General features: G+C 37.0%; 1 protein-coding gene across 3 annotated transcripts in view; it reads right to left on the bottom strand.

The window, feature by feature from the left end:
• LOC148948916 (ral GTPase-activating protein subunit beta) overlaps window positions 1–18,054 on the bottom strand; it is a 258,402-nt gene extending 240,348 nt beyond the window's left edge. For 2 of the 3 annotated variants that reach the window (XM_089094831.1, XM_089094829.1), the window contains exon 1: window positions 17,979–18,054. The gene's annotated coding sequence lies outside the window, so the exon portion shown is untranslated. Of the gene's footprint in view, window positions 1–17,827; window positions 17,906–17,978 lie in introns of those variants that run through there. The other variant, XM_089094830.1, reaches the window with a different exon arrangement.
• Window positions 18,055–18,284: the final 230 nt, after the last annotated feature.

The following is an 18,284-nucleotide window of genomic DNA, read 5'->3' as shown; positions in this document are numbered from 1 at the left end:
ATTTAAAAAACGATCAGAAATTAAATAAAAAAATTCAAGTTTTTTCAACTGAAATGTAAGAAGGAATATTAGAACTTAAAACGAACAGAAATTATAACGTAAGTGAGGGGGTTCTCCCCCAAGACAAAACCACGCAATTTAAGCTACGCTTTTTTTTAGTTCTTTAAAAATAGCTATCTATTCTAATTAAACGGCTTTTGTGATTCAGGGGTTTGTGAATAAAAACTTTTTTTTTAACTTTTAACGTAAAGAGCGTGGTCTTGACTAAGGGGAGAACCCCCTCATATACGTAATAACATATACGTAACAAAAAAAAAATAAACAAAAAAACAAGCGATACGGCTCAATAGTAATCGAAACTTTTAAAAACGGAATTTTGATGTCAATAAATGTATAATCTAAATATATAAATTTTATTAAGTTTAGTATTACTCGTCAAAGGCTACGAACCTGAGAAAATTTACTCGACTTTTTAAAGAGGGGGGAAATATCCCCTACAAGTTAAAGAATTTTAATGAAAATCACACCGTCAGATTCAGCGTATCAGAAAACCCTATTACATAGGTTTCAAGCTCATATATGCAAAAATCTGCAACTTTGTATTTTTTGCCAGAAGAAAAATATACGAATATAGAAGTTAGTTACGTAAGTTAATTTGTAAAGACATCCATTTAGCAAAAGAAAAGTAAAATTTTTATGCAAATAAAAGCTGCATTAACTAAAAAACGATCAGAAATTAAATAAAAAAAACAAGTTTTTTAAACTGAAAGTAAGGAGCGACATTAAAACTTAAAACGAACAGAAATTATTCCGTATATGAAGGGCGCTGTCCCTCCTCAACGCCTCGCTCTTTACGCTAAAGTTTGACTCTGTCTCACAACTTTATTTTTTAAAACAATAAAAAACTTTAGCGTAAGGAACTAGGCGTTGAGGAGGGGACAGTCCCTTTCATATACGGAATAATTTCTGTTCGTTTTAAGTTTTAATGTCGCTCCTTACTTTCAGTTTAAAAAACTTGTTTTTTTTTATTTAATTTATTTAAAGCCTCACTCTTTGTCCTCTCCAAAGAAGTTTCAATTTAGCCTACTTTAAACGCCTCCTTATGAAACCTTCCTATCCCATTTGTGTTTGACCTGCTTTCTGTTTGGCACATGGTCGAAAAGAAGAGTTTTTGGCAATCTGTTATCCTTGTTCTGCAAATCATGTCCTAGCCATCCCAATCATTCTCTCATTAATACCCTAGAAAGTGGGATAGAACAACATTTTTCATACAGTTTGTTGTTTGACATACCGTCAGCCAAACAGGTACCCAAAACTATCCATGGAGAATTATTCTGAAAACATTTAACAAATCTTCATCTCTCTTCTGAAGTCTCCAAGATTCAGAGCCATACTTGACCACTGTCATTATTGTAGCATCCAATATTCTAGTCTTGAGTTCATAGATTTATCTTCCTATTCTGCCAAACTTTATCCAACTATGAAAACATCCTGGGTCTTGGCTATTCCACTATCTACATGTTCACTACATCCATCATCTTTACTAATTACACTACTCAGGTAAGTGAAGCTAACCACTTACATTCAGAAAACAAAAATCATAAATAGGATATTAATTCTTAGCCTACTTAACATATAGTTATTGTTTGATGTCCCCTTCTGATAAACATGGGGTGGAAAAAAAGAAATCAGCCCCACAACAGAGGTCACTCTGCATCCAGGTACAAAAAAAAAACACAGCTAAGACACTGAGTCTTATTTTCAGTCAAGTTTGGTTAATATCCAATATCCTCTTCTAGTGAACATACTCATAAAAACAATTTAGGGAACTCGTTCTCCTACCCTCACAGAGGTTAGACCAGATCCTAGATTAAAAAAAAAGCAAGACAATCATATTTCATGCTTCTTCTGATTTAGTTTGGCTGAGATCCAGATAACCTTTCTATTTGGATGACATGGGTTTAGAACGTCTAATTTCTATCCCTTACACAGTTTAGGCTCTGTTCTGGTCCACGAAACCTATAATTAGTACATATGCTCTTATTCCCTCCAAGCCTTATAAAGATCTGATAATTTCTATTTGTAAGTTTTATGATTACAAGGACTTGGAATTACCCCAACACCTGTCATTTTTGTTAGATCAGCTATGAGTTCCCATAAGGTAGGCACATAAAAAGAGTGTAGCATACTCTTATGCCCCACCCAGTATGGCTAAGATATGCTAAACTATTCTAGTAAATACCATGATGACCAAATTTAGGGATTTCCTCGCCCCACAGGTGGCAGAATGGTGAAGACTCCAAAACACATAACTATGATGCATACTCTAACTTTTTACCAAGCTTGGTATAGTTCTATTAGTACTTTTGCTAGATGTCCAGACAACAGGTGCTGAGAGACCCCTCTAATTTCCTCCATTGCAGAGGTCACTTCAATTCCTGATCCTCCTATATTCCACTATGCTTCAATGAGATACAGCAACCCCTACAGGCAAAAGCACTGATGACAAGTAAATTACATCCACATTGGATTTACATTAGTTGCTGGACAATGCGATTTAAGGTAATTTAAGGTATATCATAAATGAGCTTATAAAATACACAACTAGGATACCTACGCTTAATTTTCACTAATTTTGGCAAAGATTACACAACCATCTCTAGTTGACGTAATGATGGTGGATATTTAAGGACTCCCTGCCTATACACAAATTAATGAATATCCCCCCCCCCCAAAAAAAAAGAACAGTCAGAATCACAATGAATAAAATTTACCTTTTTAAAACCTATTACTTTGGCTGCAAACTCAGTTCTTTTATGGCAGTATTACTTCATTCTTCTGGTTAATACAACAACCAAGAAACTTGGCCTAGGGATGCATCTTTAAATTGCTTTTATCCACACAGAAGTAGTGACAAAACCATCTTTTCTTTGTGCCTTTTCCTTGACGGAGTAGCTTTAATCCGTTCAGACCCTTAGCCATAAGAAAACAGTTAGGCTACTGTGAAATCTTTCAAAAAATTCCAAGCATACTTCCAAATTTCAGAAATCATTTTGTAACTGCTTCAAAAATCATATAATTTTCAAAATCGGAAAGTCATTTATTGCTGTGACAGATACATGTCTGAGCCTAAAATCACAATATTGCCCAATTATTCATCAGCTTCAGCAAACTATAACCAGGCCTTCAAACTTGCAAAAAAAGGTAGCACTCCTTGCTTTCTGTTAATGAAGGCTGAAGCATAGCTGCCAGCTTGGTCAGCTGAAACAGCTGGTTTGTGAAGATGTTAAGTATGGATTTCAGAAGTTCAGTCCTTGTGGGAATATCAAAGAACCTCTTTTGTACAAAAATAGAGATCTGAGAATTACAAAAATTTTTACTCTGATTGCACATCAGGTGCTTTTACTCAGTTTCATTTTGGCTCTATACTCAGAAGATGCAACATAGAGTTGAAGATCTGGGGAGGAGAAACTGGATCAGAAGACCATCTTCCTGTGTGTACGTCGGACAGAAATACCAACAGTCCCAACCCTAGTCCTTAAAATGGCAAGGGGCTTTTATTTCAGGTTCAAATATAGCCAATTCCAACAGTGACTAAAGTTAAGTTAATGACGCCACTAGAAATATACAGTTTCAGCTTCATAAATGAGTTTCATGCACAGGATGTTGAGACTTGGAAAACACCAAAGGAACATTTATACAAGCAAAAAATTTACCAAAAGGCAAAGAGTAAAGTGCAAAAAAAAAACGATGAAATTTTTTCACTGTATTTCTCTTCTTTCTAAAAATTTTCACAGCCAAAAAATGTATGTATAGCTCCATTGAAAATTTCATTATTTCACTATTAATTTAGAAGAAATCTTGGAACAAGCATGTACTAAGTTAAATCTGAAAAGCTTTTATAGAATTGTTGTTTTCATCAGTTTTATTCTACCATCAGAAAGTAGGTGCCAAATGTAAAGCACTGTTAAAGCTAAAGCTAAAAACCAATTTTATTACAATTTTTTTTACTGAAAACCAATTTTTTTTTTATTGAACTCCAATTTTATTACAAATATTTTCTTTTGTACTTAACATTGAAAATAAACATTAAAATTATAGTAAAATTTTGAGCTGATGAGCTTTCAGCAATTAATATCATTATACATAAAATATTCAGTTTAGTTTATTAGTTCTTTCTTAAGATGTTCAAGACGAAAATAGTTTCACTACAAACAAGAGTTTGGATACTGCCCCCATCCTTAACTGTAAATAAAAACCAAAAGCCTACTGCGTCACTGGCGCTTCACTGAAAACGAATTATATTACAAATATTTTCTTTTCCAGTTCTTACAGCATTGAAAATAAACATAAAATTAGAGTGAAATAAATTCTTGAACTTATGGATCTTTCAACAACTAATCAAGGAGGCACACTTGTGCCTCTATAAAGAGGCGACCCACCACAATGTTAAGCGATTTCAGGTCCTAGAGGTCGCAGAGAGACGGCGGTAATCGCATTTTGTAGCCCAAGCTCAAACTAAGAAACTTGCAAAATTTCATCCTCCTCCGACTTTATCTTCATGGGGTAAACTGGGCCAGAAGTTTGGACCCTCCCACCACAGCCCCCTTTAACGTTGTCCGATTGGGCTGAAATTTAGAGGTTAAGCTTTCCTAGGGCCCGGGAGCTTATCCTCGAAATTTCAGCTCAATCCGATCACTCCTTCCCTGTTTTCAAAAAACCAAATATAGCCACTTAAAATTCATCATCATTTCTTTTTTTTTCTTAGCCACACCTACAGGCCACAGTTGGCAACGATTCCGGTTGAATGAGGACTCATTCGAAGCAGAATTCGGCCTGTTAGGGCCTTTTGATATTTTCAGACCGAAAAAATTATCCCCCGAATTTAAATTTACGAAAAACCTCGTTTTCCTATAATAGCCCATGTTAATTTTTCCCACCACCCCCCCCCTTTAACGTTGTCCGATCGAGCTGAAATTTCGAGGACAAGCTTTCCTGGGGCCTAGAAGCTAATCCTTGAAATTTCAGCTCAATCTGATCACTCCTTCCCTGTTTTCCAAAAACCAAATATCAAGTTTTTTGGGAATTTGCTTGCGTCGAAAATAGCTTTAATTTACTAAAAAACAATTACTATTGTGTCTGTATAGTCCAGCGGTTGATACTCCAGACTGTCAGGCGGATAACTCGGGTTCGATTCACCATCAGAGCAAATTTTTTATATACTGAATTTTAACTTTAAAAAGAAATTCAGTTTCTTTTTTAAATTATTTGAAAAAAATTACGTTTTCTAAAGAGTTAAAGAGGCTGAGTTACAAGGTCGACCCTTAAAACGTACAGGGATTAGGAGGCACAGTTGGGGGGCTGTTAAAGAGGCTGATTCACAAGTTCGAACCTTAAAACGTACAGGGATTAGGAGGCACCCTGTACGACGTGATTTGAGTATTCAGGAATTAAAAGCCTTAACACAAGAATTTTCAAGATCGGAGGGTTTGGGGGGCGGCCGCCTCCCAACTTTAACTTCAGACACGAACAGCTAACCGTTAGTCGAGCAATAATAAGTAATAAAGTGTACAAAAACGTGCAGAAATTATTTGAAAAAAACTACGTTTTCTAAAGAGTTAAAGAGGCTGAGTTAAAAGGTCGAACCTTAAAACGTACAGGGATTAAGAGGCACAGTTGGGGGCTACCGCCCCCAAACCCCAACTTTCGCAGCCTTTAAATATAAAAAAAATTTCTTTAAACTGAAAGTAAGGAGCGACATTAAAACTTAAAACGAACAGAAATTATTCCGTATATGAAAGAGGATGTGCCCTCCTCAACGCCTCGCTCTTTAGGCTAAAGTTTTTATTGTTTAAAAAAAGAGTTGTGAGAAAGTCAAACTTTAGCGTAAAGAGCGAGGCGTTGAGGAGGGTACAGCCTCTTTGCTATACGGAATAATTTCTGTTCGTTTTAAGTTTTAATGTCGCTCCTTACTTTTAGTTTAAAGAAATTTTTTTTATATTTAAAGGCTGCGAAAGTTGGGGGTTTGGGGGGCAGCAGCCCCCCAACTGTGCCTCTTAATCCCAGTACGTTTTAAGGTTCGACCTTTTAACTCAGCCTCTTTAACTCTTTAGAAAACGTAGTTTTTTTCAAATAATATCATTATATATCAACTATTCAATTTGATGTTGTTTATACTTTCCAGGACTGTTCAAGACACATATAGTTTTCAGTAAGGCGCCAATGACGCAGTAGGTTTTAGACTTTTACAGTGAGAGAAAGAGGCGATACCCAAACTCTTGTTTGTAGTGATTTTATTTAATTTCTGTTCGTTTTAAGTTTCATTTATACTTCAATAGCAAAATATTTTTCTTCATTTTGGACTTTGATATTTAAACTTGGCTATACCTGTCCTAAGATTTGTATACCCATTTATATCGTTGCCTTTCGTATGTTTTTTCCTATGATTGTTTATTTAATTTCTGTTCGTTTTGGGTTTCATTTTATTCTTGAATAGTAATTTCTGGTCGTTTTGAGTTTGAATTCTAACAGGTATTTGTATCTGCTGAGCCTAAGTTTAAAATGACATTTACTTTTTTTTGAAAAACTTATTTTTTGGAAAGTTTTTTTTAAATTAATTTTTGTTCATTTTCGATTGCAAAAAGTTTCAAGTTTTTAAAAATTCATTATTTCAAAATCAAACTTAAAAAAAAATAATCAGATCTTCATCAAAGTATCAAAACTGGTATCAAAGTAACAATATCGAAGTGAAAAAAGTTTTCCCCCTTTGTAGTTAATACAACGACCCCTTCTATATGAAGTTCGTCTAGGAAAAAAATAAATGGAGTGTGGGGGGAGGTTAGCTGCCCTCCGATCACTTTTTACTCTTAAAATATGAATTACAAGTTTCAATTTCAAATCAAATGAGCCCTCTATGAAATTTATATGAGCATCCCTTCCATAACAATTATATATGCTCCCAGGGCATAATTTACAACACCTACCCTCGGGCCCTGGGGGGCTGTGTTGACACCGGAGTTTTTGTTATCTGAACATTGAACTATTTTTAACAGAATGTCTAACCTTTTATCTGACGCATTTAGGGCGTGAAAGGGGGGGGACTAGTTGCCCTCCAATCTCTTTTGACTCTTAAAAAGTGAACGAGAACTTTCAACTTCCAATCAAATGAAACCTCTCCGGAGTTTATACAAGCATCCCTTCAATAAAAAAGATATATTCCCCCAACGCATTACTTACATCGCCGGCCTCCGGGCCATGGGGGGTTGTATCAAGAGTGGAGCTTTTCTTATCTGACCTTTGAATTATTTTTAATGAAATGGCTATTTTAAAAATTTTATCGGATAGCCTTGGGGAAAAAAGGGTGTGGGGGGGGAGGCTAGTTGCCAGCGGACATCTTTTGACTCTTAAAAAGTGAACTAGAACTTTCAATTTCCAAAAAATGAGCCATCTGAAGTTTATATAAGCCTCGCTTTCATAAGAAACCATACAAGCCCCCAGGACAACATTTACAACGCCTACCCCCTGGGGGGTTGTGTTGGCACCAGAGTTTTTGTTATTTAATTTTTGAACAATTTTTAAAAAATTGGCTATCAAATTTCTAATCAAATTAGCCCTCTCTCAAGTTTTTACAAGAATCCCTTCCATAAGAACCATACATTCCCCCAGGGCATATCTTACAATGCCTCCCCCGGGCCCTGGGGGGTTGTGTTGACACCGGAGTTATTGTTATATTATCTTTGAACTATTTTTAAAAAAATAGCTGTCTCAAAATTTTTATCGGGTGCATTTGGAAAAAAGGGCATGGGGGGGGGGGGCTGGTTGCCCTCCAATATCTTTTGACACTTAAAAAGTGAACTATAACTTTCAATTTCTAATCAAATGAGCCCTTCCTGAAGTTTATACGAGCATTCCTTCAATAAGAACCATGTATCCCCTCAGGTGATAACTTCTAACCCTTGCCCTGAAGACCTTGGGAGGGAGTGTCATGCTCAAAGATATATTTTCCAGAACTTTTAACAATGTTGAACAAAATGGCTATCTCAAAATTTTGATTGGATATGTTTCCTTTTATTGGAGTTGCCTTCCAATCACTTTTGACTATTAAAAAGGGCACTAGCCATTTAAATTTCATAGATAGACTCATACACACATTTATTTTATAAACAACTATCATAGCCGTGGCAGAAGCCGTGACTAAATGGCGCTGTTTAGTACATTGCATAAAACTGGTCACTGGCCGTTTAAATACGAGGGCTATTCAGAAAGTAGAGAAAGTTTTGTTCTAAAACAAAAACTGGACACAGGAAAAATATTTTATTAAATACATCTGAAAGAGTGACTAAAATGCTACTTTTCTACATAGTCACCAAACAAATTAAGGCACTTATCGTAGTGGTGGAGAGGCTTCGAAATTCCTTCATCATAGAAATCCACCGCCTGCGAACTCAGCCACTCAGTGACGCACGCTCGGAGCTCGTCGTCGTCATCAAAACGCTGTGTCGCTAGCCAATTCTTCATCTTCGAGAAAAAGTGAAAATCATTCGGTGCTAGGTCGGGACTGTAGGGTGGATGTGGGAAAATCTCCCATTTAAATGTGTCTCACGAATCCTCTCATCAACTTTGGCGAGAGGATCGTCTGTCACAATGCTCGGACGTCCACTCCTCTCTTCATCATGCACGCTGGTTCCGCCATTTTTAAACCGGATACACCATTTTCGCACTGAACTTTCATGTTTTAATTCGTTGCCATACATTTTACACATTTGCCGATGAATTTCTATCGTTTTTTTGCTAACAAAGACCGTATTACGGACCGCACTTCACAACTGGCGGGATTTGAAATTGCAGCGCACATTTTAAATTGGAATATTGGGAAAACGGGTAGTGCGGAGAAATTCTCGTTCTCACGGCTGCATGCCGACTAAAGCTACGAGCAAGCGCATACCAAAACATACGTGATCGCCGCGTGTCTAGTGGCATCAGACGGAAACGTTCGCTAGTTTCTGAATAGCCCTCGTAACTGACAAAAAAAGGCACGAATGAATTGCTGTGACGGGTTGTTTGACACTTTGGCTGCACCAGTTGGTTTTTATGGCGGGTGTTGGTGGTGATAGGCGCAGGTGGGGGAAGCAACGAATGGTGTTTCTGGGACAAAAGAAGGGACTGCCTAAAATTGCACATCAACTGCAAGTGCCTATCACGCAATGTTGAAAGTTGTAAGCTACTAAGGGCAGCCTCATAAGAGTTGTATTTCAGGCTTAGTATCACTTTCTCTGCCCGTTTTTGAATGACCTCCAGATCTTCACTTAGGTGGTCAATACTATGAGCCTGAGGGCCCCACACATGACATTTATATTCTAGGATAGGGCGCACATGTGTGACGTAAGCCGTCTACAGCTGACTTTGTGAGAAACCCAGTCGGCGCAAGGTAATTAGCGACCGTAGTGCGCAACTACCTTTTTTCACCAGACCGGCGCGCTAAATGAACAGTCGACACTGAAAGTAACCCCGAGAATCACCGAGGTTGAGGCGGTAGGGTACCATGGATCCGGGGGTGAGAGGTCACGCTTAAGCGGATTAAACCTCATGAATTTTGTTTTATTCACATTAAGCTGGAGGCATTAATGCTACACTGCTCGAGAAAGAATTTACTGATCTCAGAGCTGAACTGGGGATACACGTCTGACTTTTCAGCAAGATATTTCAGAAGTAGGGAGATATCGTCCACGTATTTGAATCTGTCTTCAAACTCGAGGATAATGTAGTTAATTACCGCTAAAAACAAAAGAGCTGCCAGTTTAGTGCCTTGCGGCGCGCCACATGTCAGTTCAGCCCACTCAGAGTTTAAGTCACTTGGGAAGAGGGCATGGACACACTGGTAGCGGTTACGCAGAAAGTCAACAACTAAGAGCAAAATATGCTTCCTAGCGCCCGTCTTTTCGAAGTTATTTGCTGCTGTATATTGGCTGATCAAGTCATATGACTTACAATAATCAACTCAAAGCAGGTCAAAAAGGCTACTGTCTTTGTCCAACCACTCGGTAATCAGGTGGTAGAGACATACTAGATACTGAATTGTACTACTATCTTTCAAGCAGCCGTACTGAAACGGATCATGGGCTGGCTGAACTTGGGCTAGGAGCTCTATAAATAAAGGATTTGGTCACTTTAGCCATATTAGGCGTGATAGAAATCGGACGAAGCTGATCACAGGATTTCGGGTCTTTGACTTTGGGTAAGACGCGCACGTAGGCTTTTTTTCAAGCACTCGGGAAATTGTGCTTCTTGAACAACTGATTGATCACTGATGAGAGTGGTTTTGCTAGAAACATAGAATATTATATTAAAAGTTTAACTGGCAATTCTCCTGGATAAGAAGCACAGTTGCTTTTTAGCTTTTCAAGTTCTTTATACACCGTGAACTCTGATACCTCAACAATTGTATCTTCAGAGACGTCAGCATTGAGGGCTTCGATTTCGGCTTCGGTGAAGGACGGGTGAGTAGTAAAGATTGAAGTGAAAAAGGCATTCACTTCAGCTGATTTTATCAGCGTTCTGTCATCTTTCTGTATCTTAACGTCACTGATGGTACGTTTACCGGTAAGACGTTTGACTTCAGAGTGCCACTTGCAGGGCTCACCTTGAAGGAGAGGCGACACTTTGTCATGAACGCACCGTTTCTGCGCTGCTCGTAACAGTTTAACAATGGGGTTACGAAGTTTGTTTGTTTGAACAATCTCACCACTGCAATGTAACTGGCAGCAAGTTAAGATAAGCATCATGAGATCTGGTGTTACCCAAGGTTTGTCAGTGTCACTAACAGTTATTTTTTTCAGGAAAATGTTCATGATATTTAAATAACAGAAAAGAGTTGAAAGTATCAACTTTGTGGTCGATATCTGTCAAAGAGCAAATCTCATCAAAGTCAAAAGTCCCAATCCACTGTCCGAAGGAACGAATTGCCTCTTTAGTCATAGGTTGAGTGGCAATTTTTACTGTACGTGGTGCTGGAAGGCCAACTTTGACCTTCCAAAGAAGTGTATTATGGTCAGACTTATGCAACGGACCGAGAGAGCAGTGTACTTCGTAATAATCGGGAATATTTGTGAAAATAAGGTCTTATATACTAACATTGACGTGCGTTAGGATTGAGACAACTTGCTTAAGGTCAAGCATGCTGGAGACCCATGCCTTATTAGTCTGATTGAAATCGCCAGCAATTACAAACGCAGGCACTGCGTGTTTGCAGCATAGGTCATCAGTGCAGTTTTGAATATACTGGATCAGTTCTTTCCTGTTCTTTGCACTCTTGGGGTAGTAAACTGCAGCTACAACCAAGCACGAATATCGCTTTGATAGGCGCTTTGGTTTGCATTTGACCAATATTACTTCATGGCATGAGTCACTGGGCTGACTTAGTAATTTACAAGGTAAGTCTTCCCGAAAGTACAGGCTGACCCCGCCGCCTCGTCGGTTAATCTCTCGTATTAAAAAAACACTTGTACCCTTTGATATGCCCGGTTTCGTCGTTAATATCCCAACAATCTGTGATCACAGCAATGAGGGAACTCGTCTGTTTGAGAACTACTTCAAATTCGTCGCTTTTGTTGTTTAGTGATCAGGCATTACATAGTAGGATATTGGGCAGTCTGCACTTTGCCAAGAAAAACACAGGTGGTAGGGGAGGTGGGGTACTTGACAGCAAAGATACTGGGTCATCATACCATGGACAGAGCATAGGAGATATTTCACTAGGAGGGATGCATTTAACTACTGTCAGAATATGTTCCCTCGTCATTCTGAGAGACCTCGCTCTTGCGTTAGATTAAATAAAAAAAAAACGAGTTTTTTAAATTGAAAGTAAGGAGCAACATTAAAACTTAAAACGAACAGAAATTATTCCGTATATGAAAGGGGCTGTCCCCTCCTCAACGCCTTGCTCTTTACGCTAAAGTTTGACTCTGTATCACAACTTTATTTTTTTAAACAATAAAAAACTTTAGCATAAAGAGCAAGGCGTTGAGGAAGGGACAGCCCCTTTCATATACGGAATATTTTCTGTTCGTTTTAATTTTTAATGTCGCTCCTTACTTTCAGTTTAAAAAACTTGTTTTTTTTAATTTAATTTCTGATCGTTTTTTAGTTAATGCAGCTTTTATTTTGGTTCATTGAATAAGTAAACAAAATTTTGTTCCAATTCTTTAAAAATGACCCCTTAATCACAAAGACCGTTAATTAGAATAAATAGCTCTTATGAAAGTACTAAAAAATCTTTGGCTTAAAGAGTGAGGCATTGACTAGAAGGTGAACCCGATCATATAGCTAATATTTTTTTGTTCGTTTTAAGTTTTGATGTTGCTCCTTACTTTCAGTTGAAAAACTTGTTTTTTTTTTAATTTAATTTCTGATTTTTTTTTAAATAATGATGGGAAATCCGGTGCCCCATTCATAGAAATTTCCCTTCCCCCATGAAAACTTCCTTCATGAAAAGATCTTCTCATATAACCCCGACCCAGCCCCACCCCCCAATACCAGAAAAAATTCCCCCTGAAAACGTCTGTATACTTCCCAATATCCAATACTATATGTTAACATTGGGTAAAGTTCATAACTTTCAGCCCTCCCCCCGGGGGCTTCGAGGGATTAAGTCATCCTAAAAGCCATATTTATAATATTTTCGACCATGCTGAAAAAAATGGCTATCTCAAAATTTTGATTGGGTGACTTTGGGAAAAAAAATGAGCGTGGGAGGGGGCCTAGTTGCCCTCCATTTTTTTGGTAACTTAAAAAGGGCACTAGAACTTTTAATTTCCGTTCCAATGAGCCCTCCCATGATATTCTAGGACCCCTGGGTCGATACGATCACCCCTGAAAAAAAAAAGCAACAAACAAACAACATGCATCCCTGATCTTTCTTCTGGCAAAAAATGGAAAATTCCACATTTTTGTAGATAGGAGCTTGAAACCTCTACAGTAGGGTTCTCTGATACGCTGAATGTGACGGTGTGATTTTCGTTGAGGTTCTATAACTTTTAGGGGGTCTTTCCCCCTTTTTCGAAAATCAACCAAATTTTCTCAGGCGCGTAACTTTTGATAGGTAAGATTAAACTTGATGAAACTTGTATATTTGAAATCAGAATTAAAATCTGATTCTTATGATGTATCTATTGGTATCAAAATTCTGCTTTTTAGAGTTTCGGTTACCATTGAGCCGGGTTGCTCCTTACTTACAGTTTGTTACCACAAACTGTTTGAAACAAGAACAAGGATAGCACAATTTTTATTTCTCTGGCCTCCTCTTTTTCCTCTGTGGCTATGGTTGTATCACTGTTGACTTGTAGTGGCAACTGGCGGCTTTCTCAACAGTTGAAAGAGCCATAAGTTAATGAATATAGATGGCACCACTGCCAGATGAGATGAATTCATTTTGTATAAGTCAGCTTTTGCATACTTTAATGCCATTGTTAGTGCACAAATGAAAACTAGGACAGTCAAATTTTCGATTATACACACCTTCATAGCAGAAAAACCACAAGAAATTCACAAATCAAGCTATACTTGGACGACGCCCAGGCTGCTATTTGAGCGCTCTGAAACGCCATCTATAAAAAAAATTTAGTTCTTGGTCAACATACCTGAGACTCTAAGCAGGCATGCCTTTCCAAAAAATAACAAACAAGTATGTGTCCAATAAGATACTCCTGTCATTTACTGGTGCCCTAGCCATTTAACATTTGCCTCTCAATTACTTGGACTATCTTTCTTGGCTTTTCTCTGTCTACAATTAGCCATGTCTTGATGCAACCTATGCAACCTACTGCAAAATACTTGATAACTTCAATTCAAAATCAACGCCATCCAATCAAATGAGCCCTTTTGAAGTTTCTACAACAATGCTTTCTATAAAAAAAAAAAAAAACTTATATGCCCCCAGGGCATAACTTACAAAGCCCTGAGGGCTATGGGGGGTTGTAATCCTCAAAGACCTAATTTCCAGAACTTACAACTACGTTGACCAAAATGACTATCTCAATATTTTGATTGGATGTGTTTGGGGGAAAGGTGGGCGTGAGAGGGAGGTTAGTTAACCTCCAATCACTTTTGACTATTAAAAAGGGCACTAGCCCTTTGAATATCCAATCAAATGAGCCCCTTTTGAAGTTTCTACAACAAAGCTTTCTACAAAAAGCTAATATGCCCCGAGGGCATAACTTACAACCCTTGCCCTAAGGGCTGTGGGGGAGTATTACCCTCAAAAACATAATTTCTATCTGGAAATCAACTATGTAGAACAAAATGGCCATCTCAAAATTCTGGTTGGATGTGTCTGGGGAAATAGTGGGCATGGAAGGGTTGTTTGTTGCTGTCCAATACTTTTGACCCTTAAAAAGGGCACTAGAACTCATGATTTCCAATCAAATGAGCCCTCTTTGAAGTTTTCACAATGACCCCTTCCATATGAAGTGCCTCTGGGAAAAAAAAAATAATAATAATAAAACATTAGAGCCATATGGCCTTTACTATAGGCAATGCTATAGCGTTGCCTCTGATTGTTTTACTGCAAGAAGAATTTGAGCAATTAATTTATCATATAGCAATGTCCTTTCTAAACTATGAATAGTGCTGGTAGTAACTCCTTTGACTCTGCTAAAAATTGGTTTTAGTCTAACTTTTAGTGCTATTTGTTAACAGTGAATGACTATTACAAGAATCCAAAAAAAAAAAAAAATCTGGAATAGATTTTGCAAGGCCAGGATTTCAATGGTTGTCATGTCAGTTTTTCATCTTTTTCTCTAATTTACTTCAATCTTTTCATTTATTAAATTTATATAGTAATAAATTAAGACTGAAGTGCAATGTGCTGTAATTTAAAGATTTCTTGCATCTATACACAGACTCCTTGTTTTTTAGAAGAGGAGAAAGCGGAGAAATAGGATTCCTTTATCCTTTATAGAAGAGGAGAAATAGGATCAATAGAAAGAAGAGGAGAAATAGGATTCCTTTAGAACAAAATGAAGAAAAATTAGGATAATTTTGATATGAAATTGACTCCTTTTGTTGTTTAAGCATCCAAGTAAAGAGACTGCACACTAGCCTAGATCATTTTATGTATAAAGATCACATTAATTTTATGAAATTTGAGGGATGATCAAAAATGTGAATTCATGGCTGACTGTGCCCAACCTCTTCTATTCAATAAAATACAACATCTTGATCCTTCATTAAAATATCTCTAATTTAATTAATAATACATATAATCACACATAATATGAATAACATCATGAAATTGTATATATTGTAAATATGAATAACATCATATGTATAATGATCACATTAATTTTATGAAATTTGAGGGATGATCAAAAATGTGAATTCATGGCTGACTGTGCCCAACCTCTTCTATTCAGTAAAATACAACATCTTGATCCTTCATTAAAATATATCTAATTTGATTGATAATACATATAATCACACATAACATCATGAAACAAAAGCACAAGTAAATTTGCTGTGCCTTTTATTTGCTGCTAACAAACATTTCAGTGTTGTTTTTTCTCCTTTTTTGTTTTACTTTTTGGTACAGTTCTAGATGAGAGGCTTTCTGTTATCTTGGAGCATAGCTGAGCTAGGAGAACAAGACTTTCAGGGATGAATCAAAGGAAAAAAAGTTTTTATGATCATATTTCTACTCCTTCCCTTATCTAAGACTTACAAAATTGCATAGAAAACATGTCTATAGGCCTACCTGTTTTAACTTTGAAAAGTATAGTATATATTTTTCCTTTATTTTGGTTTGAGTCTACTTTTTCTGGTTTAAGCCTAGAATTGGGGCTGTTGAGAAGGAAAAATGCTGAGAAAAAAATTCTTACCTCATAGTATACAGAATAATTCTTTTTAACATATTTTGAAAGCAATTCCACTATACTTTACCCCTAACCTTCTCTGATGTGCAAATATATAGCCCAAATTATATATTTGCATTGCATTACTCTTGTTTTAGCCTGTCTATCCATAAATTGAATCAGCACTAACATAATAAAGAAACAAAAAAGACATGGGAAATGTTTAGTTTGGGCTATATATTTTCACTTCAGGGGGGTAAATTATAGTGGAATTATAATTATAAATATTATAAGTTCAATTTTTCTGCATATTAAGAAGTAAAAATTATTTTCTGAATATATTTCCTTCTCAACAACCCCAATTCTAGGCTTCTATCCTTCTGCTTGACTAGAGAATTAGAAAAAGCAATTCCTATGGCTTGAGCAAGATATATTAAGGCTTTTTTTTCAAATTCATTTAAACCTTTTAAAGTGGGTTTTAGCAAAGTTATGAGGCTCAAAATAATCTTGTTGGACTAATTGTGCTGTAGACATATTTATAAAAGTTTCAATTGTATACATCAAAGTTTGTCTAGGTCCACCAAACACCCTATAGAAGGAGTAGAGGTAGATACTTCAAAGAACCTTTCCAGGAAATATTTTAGGCTATGGATCAATTGCTGGAAAGTTGCAATTCTATCTTACCCACTTTCCTCTTTATATAGGCAACATAAAGGCTATTTGTCAGGGGATACCACCAGATGGCTAATTTGATGGTGTATACATATACAAATCTTCGAAATAGCCAACCAGTATTCAGGGGCAAATGTCCAGTACTGTATTTTTATTGGGGGAGGGGGGGGGGGCAAGAGGGGTCCATATCCAGATATTTCAAGGGCATGGGGTGTACAATTATTGTTCTCTTCACATTATTAGGGGGACAACTGCCCCCCTTGCCACCCCCAAGCAATGCCCCTGCCAGTATTATAAGCCTAGGAGCTCAGCTGGACATAAGAAAACATGTTAAGAAAACAATTCTTACTCCATATTATGCAGAATAATCATAGTTAACAATTTTGCTGGGGGCAAACCTATATCTTCACTTCTGTCCTAGTTTTTCCAGTTTTTCTAAGGAATTTGTGAATGTCTTAGAACCTATATATTTACAGAGTATACACCCCGCCCCCCTAATGTGCAAATATACAGCCTAGCCTATATAATAGGCCTATTATTTGTTTTTCAAAATGGCTTTGTCTGGTATTACAAACCATAGACAATAGACTAAATACCTAAAAGAGATAAAATTCAAGTTTAGCATATTTTTCCTACCATAGAAAGAAGTTAAGTTAGGTGAATGCAATTTTCAGGAATACACCCAGAGCCTCAAGAATGTCCTGGGAAGATATTTTAAGGCACCCACTCCTTCTCTCTCCAGAGACAACTGACCTGTGATGAGCATTAACAAACTTTATATTCTAAAAAAATCTTGCAAAATAGACCTTCTCCATAAATGAGGCACAAGAGAAGTGTTTTGAGCCATGGGTGTAGGGAGGTGGGATGAGAGGGGGGGGGGGGCAGCTGCCCCCCCTAGACCTTCAAATTTACATTAGATATGGCTGAAAAAGCAGATGGTTTGGAAAAAGCAGTTGATAAAACTCTATCACACTATCAACTGCCCCCTCCCTAGACAATATGCTGCCTTGCTGCCCATGTTTTGAGCCTCTCTCCTTTGCTCAATCCTGCTTTATAAAGTATTAGATATCCATATAGCCTATCTAATTAATAAATTGAGAAAAACATCTTGATGTGGCTTAAAATTCCAATCAAGCAACAGGAATTGCAATTCAAAAGCCAAAGCCTAGCCTATATAAAATAGCCTAGATTGAAATCTCAAAACTAAAGCAAAACAGTTATTATCACAATTCGGACAGCCATAGACCTATCATATGTATAATCTTTTGAGCCCTAGGAATAAGTAGTGAGTACACATAGTGGCATAACAATACCTTTACACACTATATTTTTGATCCTGGAAATCTCATTCACCAAACAAAACTACTTTCATGGTAGCAACACAGCCCTAAACTAGAATTTTATCAAAGAGAAATATCATCTCATTGTAGCCATATAAATTTTCCATGCAATAGTATCTCTTACCTGTCCAAAATACGTTCTTAATCAGTAAGATATACTTCCAGGAAATTCATTCGCATTTCCTTATTTTAAAGTATCTGCCAACTTTAAAAAACATAGATGGTATTATCTCCAATGCAAGAAAGCTTCACAAAATAGTGGTTAACAATATGCGGTAACGTATACATAATAGCGGTAACAATAATAGCGGTAACGTATGAGTTGTAAAAATACAGAAATAACACCGTCCCCCAATATCCTAGGCAATTTGTTCAGTTTTTGTTTCAAAGGGAAATCCCTGATTGTTGAATATTTTTTGTTCGTGTGACT

Source organism: Artemia sp. Qi Xiang Cuo, chromosome 9 (genome assembly GCF_049724085.1).
Source record: "Artemia sp. Qi Xiang Cuo chromosome 9, ASM4972408v1, whole genome shotgun sequence".
NCBI lineage: Eukaryota > Metazoa > Arthropoda > Branchiopoda > Anostraca > Artemiidae > Artemia > Artemia sp. Qi Xiang Cuo.
Note: the sequence above shows the minus strand (reverse complement) of the source record. Positions and strands in the feature narration are given on the sequence as shown.